Source organism: Chelonoidis abingdonii, chromosome 5, assembly GCF_003597395.2.
Source record: "Chelonoidis abingdonii isolate Lonesome George chromosome 5, CheloAbing_2.0, whole genome shotgun sequence".
NCBI lineage: Eukaryota > Metazoa > Chordata > Testudines > Testudinidae > Chelonoidis > Chelonoidis abingdonii.
Window position 1 is genome coordinate 144,555,835 of NC_133773.1, and position 16,973 is coordinate 144,572,807.

A 16,973-nucleotide genomic window follows, 5' to 3' on the forward strand; every position below is an offset into this window, starting at 1 on the left:
GCTAAGCAAAGTGGGACAGGTGGCAGAGGCTGACCCAAGGCCCGGCTCGCAGCCTGGCAGGATGCTAATTAGCGCTTCATTCGATTAGCTCACAGGTGGAGGAGCCAGCCCGGCCTATTTAGCTTGACTGTTTGCCAGCCTGCCCGAGGCCAGACTTGAAAATGAGTTAATAAATCTAGGCTGCTTTTCTCCCAGCGAAGCACAAAGCAGGACCCAGTGGGGTTTGAGCAGAGCAGAGTATAAATCCTGTATCTGGATGGAAATGGCCTTAACGTCTCCGGAGAGATGTTATCCCTCCGTGGCCCTCCAAGGGTTAAATAACAACCGTGAGGCGGGGGCTTCGGGGTGGAGAGCGCAGGGTCATGGGTAAGGGAAGTGGGCAGCTGAGATGTATAAGCAGCTGGAGCTGTGACAGCAGAGGGATTGGGGCAGGCTGCCCTGAATGGCCAGAGCTGCAAAGGAGCTGAGTTCATAGGGTATTGCTGGCCTTTCCCATCTCCTCCTCTTTGTAGGGGAGAAAGGAAGAAGGGGATTTCAAAGAGAGCTGTCTGGATAGATGGGCCATTCCTTGCTCTCTTGTTCAACATCCACCCACTTGGCTTGCTGGGGGGCCTTGGGCAAGGCACTTAGTCACTTTGTGCCTCAGTTTCCCCTTCTGTGAAACAGGAATCATGATACCACCCTCCTTTGAGATCTACCAATGAGAAGCACAGTAAGTGCAGGTGATTAGCAGCATGACCAGGGCTGTCCTGCTGGTGCCCAAGGTAACAGTGTGTCTAAGGACAGGTTTTACAGCAGCATGTTGTAACCACCCCAACCCTGCGCTGTCAGCAGAGTAAAACCCAGGACCATCGTCACCATAATCCCAACGTCTACCACGTGAGCAGTAGTAGGCTGTTATCCTCCACACAGACTAGTCACATTATTTGCTGTCCCAACCTGCTCAAACGGCATTTATACCCTTTGTCTGTAGGGTAATGCAGCAAGTTTCTATTGCCCAGAGCCACTGAGGAAGGCTATTAGTGGTGGCTCTTTTCTCTTAAAGACACAAGCACAATTTTTCTTCTTTTATTATTATATACACCGGGCCCTCGTTAGAAGGCACATCTATATAGCGCAAATTTGCATATAACACGGTGGTGGCTCTCAAATTTAATTACTTTAATTGCAATTTATTTTAACACGGTCCCTGCATTAACGTGGTACCGCGCATGGATCCCAAATCCTGTGTTCTAGCGAGGGTCCAGTGTATTTGTATTGTGATAGCACCCTGGCACCCCGGTCATGGGCCCGCCAGGCCAGCGCTTCCACTAGGCGACCCTAGGCAGTCGCCCAAGGCGGCAGGATTTGCGGGGCAGCATTTTGCCACCCTTGGTGGAAATTCAGTGAAGGGGGATCCTTCTGCTCTGGGTCTTCATTGGAAATTTGGCGGCGGGTCGTTCACTCGCTCCGGAACCCACCGCCAAAGTGCCCCAAAGACGCGGAGCGGAAGGACCCCCCGCTGCCAAATGCTCAGAGGAGGAGCGCTGCCTCCTAGGGTTGCAAAAACCCTGGCGCCACTCCTGGGGCCCGCAGCCCACTGTGCTTGGTGCTGTACAAACAGAACAAGAAGGGCCCTGTTCCCTTTTCGTTCAGTGTTTGTGGGGGGCGATGCTAAGATCCTGGGTAAACTTCTTGGCATTTTGTAACACGGGAGTAAAAAATCTCTCTCCCCTTCTAAGTCATGTTGATCACATGGCCATTCCTGGCTCGACTTGCTGCCCACGGTCGCTAGTTGCAGTTTACCAGGCCCCTGGTTCCAAGTAAGAGATTCTACTTCATTCTGGTGAGATCCCGGGTTTTGCAAGCTTTACCACTGGGCCTGCTCTTCCTAGCGGGTTGCATATGGCACCTACTAGCGCCTTGAGCGCTGCATGGTTTGTATCAGGGCTTGGCCTGCTGAGGCTGTTGGGAACTGGCAGCGATGCTGCGTAGCAGCGGAGTGTGTATTGATCAGATCCATCGATGCTTTGTAGTGTAGGGAGAGTGAGTTTCACTCTGACTGAGTTGGTACTGGACATGGATCCTTCCTTCTGCTACAGCAAATCAGCAGAGAGAGACAGGTCCCAGCTCTGCACTTCGACAGGGCAGGGGTCTTCCTAGAGGTGTGTTCCATTCGTCACGGCCTGCGGGCCCCAGACTTCACTCCCATCTAGTACAGTGGGTCAGGTTAAACTATCCAGCAGTATGAGCAGGAATTGGACGTGCCTAATTACATTCTTTTATGCGGCAGGGGACCACTTGATGGTAGGAGTGGAATTAAAGCCCCTCTCTTGGATAGCTAAACTAGGAGTTAAGAGGGATTAGTCACTGAGGTGACCCCCACACCCATGCCGGGGGAGGGGAGACTCATAAGCCTCAGGCAGTTGTTTCCCGGAGTGCCGAGGGACGTGATCCTTTAAGAATGGATCTGGAGCAGATGGCTGGGTTGGCCAAGGAGCTTCTGGGTTCCTGTTCCTTTGGGACGATGGCTGAAGCAAGCCTTGTATCTTTCTGTGTGGACCTTTAAGGTGACCTGCAAAGGGAGGAAAATGTGTCTGTCCCTTTCTTTGCTTCTTCCTGATGCACAAAGATGGGGCCCATAAGGCTGCTTTTCTCCTTGGGTTTTACATTTGAAATTCAGCATTGCCTTGTTTGTCCTGTCCTGCTGTCCGTGGACAGAGGGAAACCTGGCAAAAGCAAAAGGAGAAAGGTTTGTGACTTACACTGCCAGTTTCCTTGTTAGCAGCTATTTAATTCAAATGCTGAATAAACAGCTGGGAGAAAAACTGTCTGTGTGAAAGATCAGAACCCCCTGGCTCCTCCAACTCACATGTGAGAGATCAGCCAGTCCACACGTGAGACTTCCAGCAAAACCAGGGAAGCCCTGACTTGAGATCCCCAATATTTCCAAGGGCTTGTCTATGCAAATATTTTGTTTGCAACGGGCTGGAGTGTCAATCTACCCTGTACTAGCTAGCCCGCTATGCACTAAGTGTCTGTATGGGCCCCGCTACTACGCCCTACCTGTTCCCTTGTGCACTCTGATCCAGGGGTGGCAGGTTTGTAGAAATTTTGGTGGTGCCGAGAACCTGCCCCTGCCCAAACTCTGCCCCCCCCAAACTCCATCCCCCACCTGCCCAAGGCTCTGGAAGGGAGTTTGGGTGGGGGAGAAGGTCTGGAGTGCAGGCCCTAGGCTGGGATAGGGGATTGGAGTGCAGGGTGCAGGCTCTGGGAGGGAGTTTGGGGATGGGACGGGGTGCAGAGGGAGGAGGTACAGGGGTGTGGGGTGAGGGCTGTGGGGTGTGGCTGCAGATGAGGGGCTTGGGGTGTGGGAGGGGCTCAGGGTGAGAGTAGGGGTGTAGGGGGTGAGCTGGGGTCCTGGGCTCTGAATATTGCTGGTGCCCAGGCACCACGTGGTAATATAACTCGCTGCCTATGCCCTGATCTACCCTGCTTTGAAACAGCTTCTTAAAGAGACCGGCAACCCACTCAGCCACTCTTTATCCACCAGAAAAAAGCAAAAAAAGAGCACAAGCCCAATTCCCTTCCCTCCATTAGCTGGTCATCTTCAAAGGGACAGGACTCTTTTGCCACAGAGCTCTGACTGTCTGAGCTGGATTTGACAAAAGGCACTCAGAGCCCTGTGTCTGACCTGCCTTCATACCCACAGGACAAATGGAAAGTCCTCCACTTAGGCAGGAACAATCAGTTGCACACATACAAATGAGCAATGACTGCTTAGGAAGGAGTCCTGCGGGAAGGGATCTGAGGGTCATAGTGGATCACAAGCTAAATATGAATCAACAATGTAACGCTGTTGCAAAAAAAGTGAACATCATTCTGGGCTGTATTAGCAGGAGTGTTGTAAGCAAGAGACAAGAAGTCATTCTTCCGCTCTGCTCTGTGCTGATTAGGCCTCAGCTGGAGTATTGTGTCCAATTCCGTGGCACCAGGCATTTCAGGAAGATGTGGACAAAATTTGGAGAAGTCCAGAGAAGAGCAACAAAATGATGAAAGTCTAGAAAACCATGAGCTTGAGGAAAGATTGAAAAAATTGGGTTGTTTAGTCTGGAGAAGAGAAGACTGAGAGGCGGGACATGATAACAGTTTTCAAGTAAATAAAGGTTGTTACAAGAGGAGGGCGATAAATTGTTCTCCATTAACCTCTGAGGTAAACAAGAAGCAATGGGCTTAAAATTGCAGCAAGGGGGTTTAGGGTTGGACATTAGAAAAAACTTCCTAACTGTCAGGGTGGTTAAGCACTGGAATAAATTGCCTAGGGAGGTTGTGGAATCTCCATCACTGGGGATTTTTAAGAGCAGGTTGGACAAACACATTTTAGGATTGGTCTAAGTCAGTGGTTCTCAAGCCACAGTCTGCAAGCCACTTGCAGCCCAATCAGCACACAGCTGCAGCCCACGTGACATCCTCAGGGCCATACAGGTAATATATATATTGTGTGGATTCAGCCCACATAACAGAGTGCAGCATATGTGGCCCACAATGGGAAATAGGTTGAGAACCACTGGTCTAGATAATCCTTCATCCTGCCTTGAGTGCAGAGGACTGGACTAGATGACCCGTAGAGGTCCCTTCCAGTCCTACACTTCTGTGATTCTTTCTTTCACTTTGGGATGTCAGGAGTAGATGCCAATAGTTCAGTGTGGTGTGTTTAATTTACCAGCCCCCTGAGAGTGGAGTAGCCCACTGAAGAAAGAGATCACAGAGTCACAGGGCTGGAAGGGACCTCGGGCTGGAAGGGACCTCGAGAGGTCACCTAGTCCCGTCCCCTGCCCTCCTGGCAGGACTAAGGATTAACTAGACCGTTCCTGACAGGTGTTTTGTCTAATCTGCTCTTACATGTTGCTTTGTTTTGTGCAACACAATTGCTCATGCAGACAGAAGATTTGCTTTGACTTTCTTTTTGCGCTGTGTGTGGGTGTTTAGCTGTGTGTGTGTGTGTGTGTGTGTGTGTGTGATTTCCTCCTTCTCTCTGAGAGTAAAGTTTCTGAAAAGGTTCATGTTAAATGCTATTGCAGCCAGGGGTTTATGCGTTATTAATGTACTGAATGATCCTAAAAACCACACGTGGGAATCCATTTAGGTCAGATGGTTACATGCCGAGGGCTCTATGGAGATGCTGTAAATAAGCTCCGCTTTATGGTACCCCCAGCAACCACAGGTTGCTTGTCTCCGCCCCAGAATTGCCTGCTTTCATGTTTGTTAAAGGCAACCTCTAGGGGCTCACACTAGTTATCCAGCCCTAGCACCTTCCATGCAAGGCACTTTGCAGACTATAGTGAATTAAACCTCAATGCTCACCTTTGGGAGATGGATAAGTATTATTGTCCTCATTTTAGAGAGGGGAAACTGAGGCAGAGCCAGAAATAGAACCCAGGAGTCCTGCTATCTAACCCTTCATTTTAGCCACCAATCCAGCTTATCACTCTGGGGCTTCAGAGACTACACGCACATTTTCCTTCTGCTAGAATTCAGACCGCGGTGTGCTGTGTGTCAGGTTGTATTGAACCACAAAGGGGACTAAATATCCCCAGGGAACAGGGCTGGAAATGTTATGTTGCCTTAGCTTCATGCACAAACTCACCACTGATTTGAGCAGGAATTGTGCTTACTTATACAAGGACAAAAGTCTGTCAACAGAAGAACGGCCACACTCGGTCAGACCAAAGGCCCATCCAGCCCAGTGTCCTGTCTGCCCCAGAGGGAATGAACAGAGCAGGGAATCATCAAGTGGTCCACCCCCTGTCGCCCATTGCCAGCTTCTGGCAAACAGAGGCTAGGGACACCATCCCTGTCACCAGTCCTGTAGCTTTACCTTTATTCTTCCTCTGAGGGGGCTGGGGGTGGAAACAATAGGAGCAAGTAGTTAGAATGAGCATCATCTGACAGTTGAATGGCTCAGTATTACTGTAACCTGTGGCGGGCTAGAGTTTACTTCATTGCCCGTCTTCTGTGCCTAAAAACCCAACTCCCATAGACCGGAGACCCAGGATTCAGTCACTGAGTATTTGCAGCAAGGATCGCACAGGGTCAACTTCCCCGTGTTCAAGTTCCAAAAACCAAAAGGATTGAACTGAATTCTTAAATACCAACTTTATAAAATCTTATGAGAAAAACACAAGAAATCATAATAGTAATAACCACAACTTAATTTTTACAACATAACGAGTCTACTTTATAAGCCACAGACATTGTCTTCATAGTTAAACATAAAGAAAGAAGATAAATTAAATCTTAACAGACCAGTCCCCACAGAAGGGCAATGAGAAGAAACTCAAGAGTTCCCAAGAGCTTAGGCTGAGTTCACCTGAATCTCAGAGTCTTTGATCACCAAATTGATACGGTCAAAAGCAACATCTTCTCTCCACTTACTTGTAGAAATTTTCAGCTGGAATCCTCTGCTGACATCACTCTACCAGTAAGCTAATCAATTAACCAGTGACTCAGTTAAGTATCAGAGGGTAGCCGTGTTAATCTGTTTCCACAAAAACAACGAGGAGTCCGGTGGCACCTTAAAGACTCACAGATTTATTTGGGCATAAGTTTTCATGGGTAAAAAACCCACTTCTTCAGGTGCATGGAGTGAAAATTACAGATGCAGGCATTATTGTACTGACACATGAAGAGACGGGAGTTACCTCACCAGTGGAGAACCAGTGTTGACAGGGCCAATTCGATCAGGGTGGATGTAGTCCCCTCCCAATAACAGATGAGGAGGTGTCAATTCCGGGAGAGGCAAAGCTGCTTTTATAATGAGCCAGCCACTCCCAGTCCCTATTCAAGCCCAAATTAATGGTGTTAAATTGCTAATGAATTTTAGTTCTGCAGTTTCTCTTTGAAGTCTGTTTCTGAAGGGTTTTTTTGGTTCAAGAATGGCTACTTTTAAATCTGTTATAGAATGTCCAGGGAGATTGAAGTGTTCTCCTACTGGCTTTTGTATGTTACCAGTTCTGATGTCCAATTTGTGTCCATTTATTTTTTTACGTAGAGACTGTCCGGTTTGGCCAATGTACATGGCAGAGGGGCAGGGCCAGAGCTTGCATTTAGGTGGCCTAGGCAATCGCCTAGGGCGCCAGAATATTGGTGGGCGGCATTTTGCCGGAGGGGGCGGCAGGCGGCTCCAGTGGTGCCTGCAGATGATCGGCTGCTCGTGCGGCTCCAGTGGACCTCCCGCAGGCACAACTGCGGCAGCTCCACTGGAGCCACAGGACCAGCGCGCGGAGTGGCGAAATTGCCGTGCGCCTAGGGCGCTCAAACTCCTAGCGCCGGTCCCGCAGAGGGGCATTGCTGGCACATATCACATTAGTAGATGTGCAGGTGAATGAGCCCTTGCTGGTGTGGCTGGGTCCTCTGATGGTGTCGCTAGAGTAGATATAGGGACAGAGTAGGCAACGAGGTTTGCTACAGGGATTGGTTCCTGGGTTGGTGTTTCTGTGTTGTGTGTATTTGCTTCAGGTTGGGGTACTGTCTGTAAGCAAGGACTGGCCTGCTTCCAAGGTCTGTGAGAGTGTGGGATCATTTTCCAGGACTGTTTGTAGATCGGTGATGATGTGCTGGAGAGGTTTTAGCTGGGGGCTGTATGTAATGGCCAGTGATGTTCTGTTATTTTCCTTGTTGGGCCTGTCCTGTATTAGGTGACTTCTGGGTACCTGTCTCGCTCTGTCAATCTGTTTCCTCACTTCCCCAGGTAGGTATTGTAGTTTTAAGAATATTTGATAAAGATCTTAATCTTAGACTATCAGGGTTGGAAGGGACCTCAGGAGTCATCTAGTCCAACCCCCTGCTCAAAGCAGGACCAATCCCCAGACAGATTATTGCTCCTGATCCCTAAATGGCCCCCTGAAGGATTGAGCTCACAACCCTGGGTTTAGCAGGCTAATGCTCAAACCGCTGAGCTCTCTCTCCCCCACCTTGTAGGTGTTTGTCTCTGTCTGAGGGATTGGAGCAAATGCAGTTGTATCTTTGGGCTTGGCTGTAGACAATGGATCGTGTGGTGTGTCCTGGATGGAAGCTGGAGGCATGTAGGTAAGTACAGCGTCAGTGGGTTTCCAGTATAGGATGGTGTTTACGTGACCATCGCTTATTAGTACTGTCGTGTCCAGGAAGTTGATCTCTTGCGTGGGCTGGGCCAGGCTGAGGTTGATGGTGGGATAGAAATTGTTGAAATCCAGGTGGAATTCTTCAAGGGCCTCCTTCCCGTGGGTCCAGATGATGAAGATGTCATCAATGTAGCGCACACAGAGGAAGGGCACTAGGGGATGAGAGCTGAGGAAGTGTTGTTCTAAGTCAGCCATAAAGATGTTGCCATACTGTGGGGCCACGCGGGGATCCATAGCAGTGCTGCTGACTTGAAGATATAAGTTGTCCCCAAATCTGAAATGGTTGTGGGTGAGGACAAAGTCACAAAGCTCAGCCACTAGGCGTGCTGTGGCCTCTTCGGGGATACTCTTCTTGCCAGCTTACATTCAGTTAAGTAAATAGATTTAAAACAAAAAAACCCAACCCTGCTGCAAAATGCAGTCAAGACAAAGCAGGCAGCTTTCCACTCCCGGGCTCAGCTTCTCCTGGCCTTTCGTAAAGCAGCTGCCCTGACTACGTACCCTCCAGGCCCAAATTCTTCACACTCTATTCCAAAATCCAGAAACGTCTGGCTGTGGAGTGCTAACGGTGCATCTGCCTAACTCATCCTGCACGACAATGAAGTACCGTCACGGAGGACAAAATTAATGCACTTATTAAAGCAGCTGGACTAAATGTTGAACCTTTCTGGCCGGGCCTGTTCGCAAAGGTTCTGGCTAACACTGACATTGGAAGCCTGATCTGTAATGTAGGAGCTGGTGGTGCTCCAGCCGCTGCTGCACCTTCTGGGGGTGCTGCTCCTTCTGGGGGTGCTGTCCCTGCTGAGGAGAAGAAAGATGAACCTGAGGAATCTGAGGATGACATGGGATTTGGTCTCTGACTAAACTGAATTTTGTACCATCTGTTGTAATAAAAAACCCCACTCTTTAAAAAACAAACAAACAAAAAAAACCAGTGACCCAGAAAAAGCAGCAGAGAATCCTGTGGCACCTTATAGACTAATAGACGTTTTGGAGCGTGAGCTTTCATGGGTGACGAAGTGGGTATTCACCCACGAAAGCTCACGCTCCAAAACGTCTGTTAGTCTATAAGGTGCCACAGGATTCTCTGCTGCTTTTACAGATCCAGACTAACACGGCTACCCCTCTGATACAGTGACCCAGACACACCTCATTCCGACCCCCTCCCAAGAGATCCCTTAAAGAGAGAGCTCCCTACAAGCAGGTGGGTTACACTGTGCACACGTGGGGCCAGATTTCACTCTCAGTCACTCCGAGGCAGATGTAGAGTCATTCCCAACCAAAACGATGGCGTGACGTGAGTGTAAATGAGGCGCAGCTGAAGACAGAGTTTGGCCCACAGAGCATGAGTGTGTTTAAGCTGCTCACAATCCTTTGCTTTCCAGTTAAAAAAAACAAACCCAAACCTAATCTGGGGTCAAGCAGAACTAATCTGGCATCTAGCTCAGTCTGTTGGGTGCTGACCTCACAGCGCGGGGCTGAGCTGAATGGTGACGGAGACACCCAGTGCTCACCTTGACATGTAGACCAGCGGGTCAGAGCTCCTTGAGGAATCTGGAGGGAATCTAAGGGACTCAGCTCTGGGAAACCTGTGGGGATCAAGAGCTCTGGCCGTGACCACTCTGCCAGCCCCTCCGACAGGAGCAGCTCCCTGTCCTTGTAGATAGGAGAGTCGCTAGGTACAGGGAGGTACCAGGTTGGTAGAGTTGGGGTGTGTGAGGGCTGACACCAGGGATCCCCAGATCTAAAAGCATCAATCTCTATGAGTTGAGCTAAAGAGCCAGATGCTGTAGCTGGGCTGTATAACAGACTCACATCTTCTTGAGATCAGGCACAGAGGGGGACGTGTAACACACGCTGACCAGTGGGTTACCTTAGCAGGTACTGATCCTGTGGGGAAAGAGCTAAGGAGTTCTGCCCTCATTGAGGCAGGTGACTTGTTACCTCTCCTGAATATAAGGGAGGTAGAAGGGGCTGTCTAGGGAAACAGGATCTAGGGTGTGGGCTGAGCAGCCTTGAAGGAGGAGCCCTTAGGAGCAGCCCTGTTTGGAGATCAGACCTGAACTGGCCTTTATATTGTCTCGTTAATTTCTGTATTAATGGAAGCCCAGGCAAGGAGATGAGTCTGGACTCAACGCAGGGAGTGGAGCATGTCTGAGCGGGTTGGGAAAGGTGCCTGCTCCCTAGGGCCTTTCACAGACGTGAGAACTAGAACAGATCTTCATACCACAGACCTAGTGTGCTCCTGAGGGCCCAGGGTTTTCCCCACAACCCATTCTCCAGGGCTCTGTCGAATCCAGTGTGAAATGTCCCAACGGCTTCCCTTACATATTCTATATGCCAACATGTTCTGATCTTCCTCCTGCATTTTCCTTTGCCCATCTCCATTGAGGGGACATCTACACTGCACCCGGAAGGGGTCATTCCCAGCTCACATGACAGGCACACACTAGCTTTGCTTAAGCTGGTGTGCTAAAAATAGCAGCAGCCCCCTAAGTACGTAGCTAGGATCTTGGATGGGGTTGGACTTGGATAGCTAACCCGAGCCACCTGTACCACCGCCGCTGCAGCCACACACTGTTATTTTCAGTGCACCTGCTCAAGCAAAGCTTGTGTGTGTGCATCTACCCTAGCTAGAGATTACAGCTCCCAGCTGCAGGATGGACATACTCTTAGAGACAGGCTCCCGCCTTCCCGGCATCCAAACTGACTCTTAGTTCAGGGAGGCTTGGATCCAGTGTTTGACCCATGGGACTCACTTGCTGTCTTGAGCCTCGTCTTCTCATCTACACCTCTGCAAAGGGAGTGAAAAGAGGGTCATTTCACCCTCCATCCCTCTGGCATCCGCCCACCTTCTCTCCAAGCCCTATATGTCTTCTTGGTGCTGAGATGCCTGATTTTATTGTCCTTCTCCTGACAGCCGTCTAGAGGGCGGAATGACTCCCTCCCTCATCCCAAATCTATTTGGCGATGATCTTTGAACACATCATTCACAGAAGAGAATGCCTAATTCTGTAAGCCTATACCACTGCCCTCTACTGAATGGACTCAGAAAAGGCTCAGCTGTGTATCAGGAGCCTTATACAGCTAATAAACAATGGTGATTCTCCTTTGATGCAAGTGGCTTTTAGAACAGGAGGATCTGAGTTCTTACCCTGCTGCTGTGAAACTTCTACTTGGTCTCAGGAGTGTTGCTGTAATGAGAAGAGATGGGAGGAATTTGCAGGGCACATGGGGTGGGGAGGTGTTGAAAAATAGGAAGAGATTCAGCAAAGGGCTCCAGGAATGATTTGAGACCTGGAAAAGCTGCTTTACGGTGAGAGACTAAAGAGCCAATCTCTTTAGCTTACCCAAGAGAAGGATAAGGGGTGACTTGCTTGCTGTCTATAAATACCTGCATGGGAAGACGATACTTAGTTGAAGGCTCTTTAATTTAGCAAAAGGCAGAAGAAGATCCAATGGCTGGATGCTGAAACGAGACACATTTAGGCTAGGAAAAAGGTTCACATTTTTAACAGTGAGGATAATTCACCAGTACAACAATTTACCGTGGTCTGTGGTGGAGTCTCCTCCATCATCAGATCAGCATTGGATTTCCTTAGAAAAGTATCATCGGCCAGCTCTGGCTCACCCACCAGGTGTGGGCTTGAGGCAGGAATCAGTGGTCGGCTCCTTTGACTTGCGCAATGCAGGAGGTCAGAATGGACAATCCTAATGGTCTCTTCTGGCTTTGAGGTCAGCGACTCTGTGAATCGGCAGCGTGCTAGGTCTGTCGTCGCCCAGCAATGGAATTTATGGCGTGCATGACAATGTTTGGGAGGTGAGGCTGTTTAGATCCACTGGCCGGTCTCCCCCAGCAGCAGCCCACACGACCCACCTCCAAGATCTCCATGTGGGCCTCTGACCCAGCCAGCACTCTGCCTTGGACACATGGGGTGGGGATGGGCCCTGGGCACGGTGCAGCCGGCTTGGCACAAAACAATCATTCTTGACATCATGTGGAAAACTAGGGGGCAGTCAACGCACAGAGACGGCAGCAGGGCTGACAGTGACAACCGAATGAACAGGGAACATGGGCAGATAAGTGGTTTGTGCAGCCCAGTGTTGGCGAAATGGAAGCTAATGACCCAGGGGTAGGAAAAAACGAATCCAACAAGAAAAAGGGTGATAATATCAGTGATAATGAAAGAGAGGCGGAGCGGGGGAGCTGGGGGCCTGGGGTGTATTAAAACTCACAGTGGCAGAGCTAATCAGGGACAAGCCCAGGAGGCACTGAGCTGAGAGGAAGCCAGCAATGGAGCGGGTCTGAATGCTGGGGGTGGAGGGAGGGGGTGTATGTGCAGCGGCTGGAAGTGGGCAGAGCCGTGACTCCGCCCCCCACCCCTCCCAGTCTCAATGCATAGGTCAGCAGCGCTCAGCTAGTGCAGAAGGGACCAGTAGCAGATTCTGAACTTGTGGGGGTACTTCAGAGCCACCCTCCCCTCCCTAACCGGCTTCGGGGCCAGCATGCCTCCCTGGTGTGCTGCATGCTGCCCCTCACTCAGTGCGGACACTTCTGTGACAAGCAAGCCCTTAATTAGCTAAGCCTTGGGCAGATTAATTTCAGTTTCCCAGACAGGGAAACTGAGGCACGGCCCAGTTCAGTGACTTGCCCAAGGTTATGCAGTGAGCCAGTGGCAGAGTTGGGCGTTGAGCCCCAAACTCCTAGGCCTTGTCTACACACATGCCTGACCCACCCGGCTTAGTTAAACCAGTGGACTTGCCTAGGTGGATGCTCTGATTTCTGCTTAGTCAGCCCTGGATCCTAATGCAGCAAAACGGAAAGAATCCACACTCAGGCTGAACGTAGGGCATCTGCACAGGGGCCAGCACCAGTTTATCTTCACACCATTTGTAGGAACAGTGCGACTCTCTGTGTGTAGACAAGATCTTAATTCTCAGCCCCACAGTGTAGCACCTAGAGGGCAGGGTTAGCTCCTGCTCTTTACAGGAAGTGCCATGGGGCCTTTAACATGCACCTACCCCAGATGGCAGCTGAGTGTTTTCAAAGCCAAGCAGAGGGGCAGAGTGGGCTTAACATGGGGTATTACTTAGCCTGCATTGGTGCCAGGACTCAACCTACAGGCTCAGGCAAGCATGATACTAACAGCCCCATGGAGCCTGATGTCATTTTAAATATACCTACTAAACAACTGTAATGACCTCTGCAGGATGGAAGCCAAACTGCTTTCCTGTGTGTCATGGATCCTATACGGCCAGCAGCTAATAGAGAGTGCCATTTAGCCCAGGTTGTGGGTAACTATGAAGGATCGAGCTCTGTCTGGGCTGTTGCTCTCAAGTTTGGGGTTATCGCTCTATAGTCTCACCAGGAGCATGCTGGGAATCTAGCAAGTCCAGGCTGCTAAATAATGTTCTAAAAGCTGCTTTCTGCTTTCAGCACCAGGAGAAGACTAAAGGATAAGTGCAGCAAGATGTGATCTGTTCAGCCAGCCACCTCCCCCCTCGAAATCCCTGCTGCCCCAGCTCAAGGCCAGGATTGGAGCCTCCAGGGTCCCGGCCTTGCAGTGGCCTGCCCCTCTCACTCAAACTGTGCCAAAAGATCCCAGAGGCGTTAGCACCGTGGCTCAGCTTCTTAATGGCGCTGGGATTCTGGGAATCCTGTCCTTCCAGGGGAGTGAGGGAGACAGCGGGGGCTGCATCTCACCCGCCCTGCATTAGCTGCGCCCAGCGCACCATGCTGCAGTGGGGTGCGGGGCTGGATGGGAACGGAACTTGTGATCCACCTGCATGGCTCAATCTGTGCAGCGTCTGAACACTCTCCTTTCCGAGGTGGCTCCAGGGGCTAACCGCGAGGGGAGAAGCCCCAAGCAGCAGGGGTGGAGGTGGCTTTGCAGGATCACTGACTTCCACTGTAATCAGGTTCCTTCTCCCACAGGCACACAGCGCAGCCTCACTCTCTGGATGCCACCCCCTATTGCATCCCCGAGCCAGCCTGGTGGAGCCAGGTGAGTAGCAGGGTGTTTGGGGGCTACCTGGTTGGGCTGTGCCTGATTTTCTAAAGCAATTATTCTCTCTTCCTTGGAATCAGAGGGGATGAACTCCACGCTGCAAAGCCCTGCCCCAGGGAGAGAAGTTTGCCTGGCCCAGCGCTACACTCCAGCAGGGGTTCTGGGTAGCGACACCTCCAGAGTAGTGCATTCTGGGCACTATGCAGGTGTGGCAGCCTGAGGATGGAGAAGGCTACAGTGGAACAAGGAAAGGGTATTTTTAAAGTAAATGATGCAGCAGGAGCATGGTGCAGTGGACTGAAAGCAGGGACTGGCGGTCAGCGTTCACGGGTTCTGTTCCTGGCTCTGGAAGGGAAGTAATACCTAGTGGTCAAAGCAGAAAACTGAGACTTAGGACTCCTGCCTGGGTTCTGGTCCCAGCTCTAAAGTAAAGCTTGGGGGATAGTGATTAGTGCAGAGGAGACTGCATGGCTGGGTTTATTCCTGGCTGTGGAAGGGAAGCAGGGGTCTAGTGGTTAGGGCAGAGAACTGACAGCCAGGCTTCCTCCAGTTCTCTCCTCACCTTTGCCACTAACTCGGTGTAACCTTGGTCTAGTCGCTTCCTCTCTAAAATGTACTCTGCCTGCTCAATAATGTTACTCCACTCTGCCCTTTGGGTAGTCAGTTCATTGAAACAATCAAACATGGAGATTTCCTGTAACCCGGACCAAGAAAGATTTAGGGTCAGATGGGGAACTGGTGTCAATCTGGAGTAACTGCAGTGGTCTTCTTCTTTCATGTGGTTTACAAACAACCTTAGCTGCCCAAGTCTAGGCTGGTGATCCATTTGGCTGCTTCTGGTAGAGCGGAGCAGACGGCAGAGGTACCATCAGGACAGGATCATTTGGGATGCTGGTTGGCGAGGTGTTCCCGAGCGCGAAGTCCATTTCCTCCGCCATGTCTAGGACTGGGCCTTGATCCCCACTGGCATCTGCTGTGTGGTGTGCGGCTGTGGTTCAAAGTGGGGCTACATTTCCCATGGGAGTGAAAAGCCACAGGCCTCTTCCGCTGGGTCGTAGGGGCGGCGTTTGTTCGGGATGCAATCGTCCTTCTGCCAGGCTCACCACTCATCTTCCGCGAGCCCCCAAGGGTTTCTGGCTTTGAGTGAAAAGCTTGGGATGTTATTTAGAGCTTCATGTCTTGGGAGATCCTTGCTCCTTCGAATGCGATAGGCCTGCCAAAGAAGTCTCATTTCATGACCAGTTTGGGGTGAGCAGAGGTGCGCTGGGACGGGAAACCATGGTGCTGGTGTTGATTTTACTGGGCGCATATGGATCTGCATGGCGGTGTGTGACTCTGGATTTACACCAGTGCACTGAGATCAGGATCACCCGGCTAGGACAGAATCTCTCCATTGCATTGCTTCCTTTCCACAGATGCTTTCCCTTCCCCTGCTAGGAGATGGAGTATTCCCCCTTCCCTTCTGGTCCTCCCTTCCACATCCTAGTGCTAGCAAGTGCAGGCCTGGCAAAAGGCAGCAAGCTCACATGTGCCGGTCCCAGACTGCGGTGCATTCACAGTTCAGAAGGCACATCAAGCTTAAGAGGAGCTGACAGGAAAACCTTTACTGGAACAAACGGGAATATAGTATCAGGCAAGGCTGACCGGACCATGAACCGTAGCCAAACACAGAGCAAATTATCATCAACTAAAATAGCAGGCAGTTCAGATCACTTATGTGTGAGGTACCAAATGAACTGGCCTGTCAGGCCACATTAGAGCAGGGATGCATAAGGAATTGCAGCCCTGGCCGCGCTCTGCACATTTCCTGGGACAGCCACCAAAGTTTGCTCTTGGCTTCGGCCAAGTTGATGGTGAGTTGTGTGTGTGCGTGGGGGACGCCCACATGTGAACACACGTGGAGGGTGTATGAGCAGCGGGTGCCCCTGTGTTTGGATGCACGTGTGGGTTGATGTGACCATTGTTGGTGAGCGCACTCACAGTATGTGTGTGTGTGCGTGGTACATAAGGAGGGTGGGGTACGGGATGTGTACGAGAGAAACTGCATGTGTTTAAGAACGTAAGGACATTAGAACAGCCAGAATGGGTCAGACCAAAGGTCCATCCAGCCCAGTATCCTGTCTGCCGACAGTGGCCAATGCCAGGTGCCCCAGAGGGAATGAACAGAACAGGGAATCACCAAGTGATCCATCCCCTGTCGCCCATTCCCAGCTTCTGGCAAACAGAGGCTGGGGACACCATCCCTGCCCAGCCTGGCTGATAGCCATTGATGGACCTGTCCTCCGTGAGCTTATCTAGTTCTTTTTTGAGTTTGTGTGTGTGCTGGATGGGGTGGTACATGAGGTGTGTGGACGCACACTGGATTTGGTGTGTGATACATGGGGGATTTAGTGTGTGGTATCTCATACCTGTGTGTGTGTGGTGGTACGTGTGGTGTGTGTGGATGTGTGTTGGATGTGGTGTGTGTTGGATGTGATGTGTGTGTGTTGGATGTGATGTGTGTGTGCTGGTACGTATTCGTGCATGTGTGCGCGTGTTGGATGTGTTGTGTGGTACATGGTGTGTGTGGATGTGTGTGTGGTGGTACGTGTGACGGATGTGCTGTGTGGTACATGGGGTGTGTGTGTGTGTGGTGGTACGTGTGACGGATGTGCTGTGTGGTACATGGGGTGTGTGTGTGTGTGGTGGTACGTGTGATGGATGTGCTGTGTGGTACATGGGGTGTGTGTGTGTGTGGTGGTACGTGTGATGGATGTGCTGTGTGGTACATGGGGTGTGTGTGTGTGTGGTGATACGTGTGATGGATGTGCTGTGTGGTACATGG